The sequence below is a fragment of the Rhagoletis pomonella genome, unplaced genomic scaffold (genome assembly GCF_013731165.1).
Source record: "Rhagoletis pomonella isolate Grant_MI unplaced genomic scaffold, Rhpom_1.0 Rhpom_scaffold_00001, whole genome shotgun sequence".
Classification (NCBI taxonomy): Eukaryota; Metazoa; Arthropoda; class Insecta; order Diptera; family Tephritidae; genus Rhagoletis; species Rhagoletis pomonella.
In genome coordinates, this window is record NW_023458555.1 from 2497640 (window position 1) to 2497879 (window position 240).

At 37.1% G+C, this 240-nt stretch overlaps 1 protein-coding gene across 1 annotated transcript in view; it reads right to left on the reverse strand.

The window, feature by feature from the left end:
• Positions 1-240, reverse strand: part of LOC118750237 (GATA zinc finger domain-containing protein 14-like) — a 7110-nt gene that overhangs the window by 5578 nt on the left and 1292 nt on the right. The gene's annotated exons all lie outside the window — the stretch shown is intronic.

Sequence of the window (240 nt, forward strand, 5' to 3'; positions counted from 1 at the left end):
AGCCCTTTCACAAGGCGCCGTGTTCTTTTCTCAGCAGGTTGCGCTCTGATCCGGCAAAAGTGCTGCCTTTTCAGCCCTCAAATAAACGTGAGTGGGAGAGTTGCACGGTTGATTTTTAATTTGCGCTTGTAAAATTACAATTATTTTCCGTATCAGAAATAAGTATTTGCTTTAAAATTACTAAAGACTAAAGACAGGCCATGTGAATAATTCAGCTTTATTAAGTTCTATAAATAAATT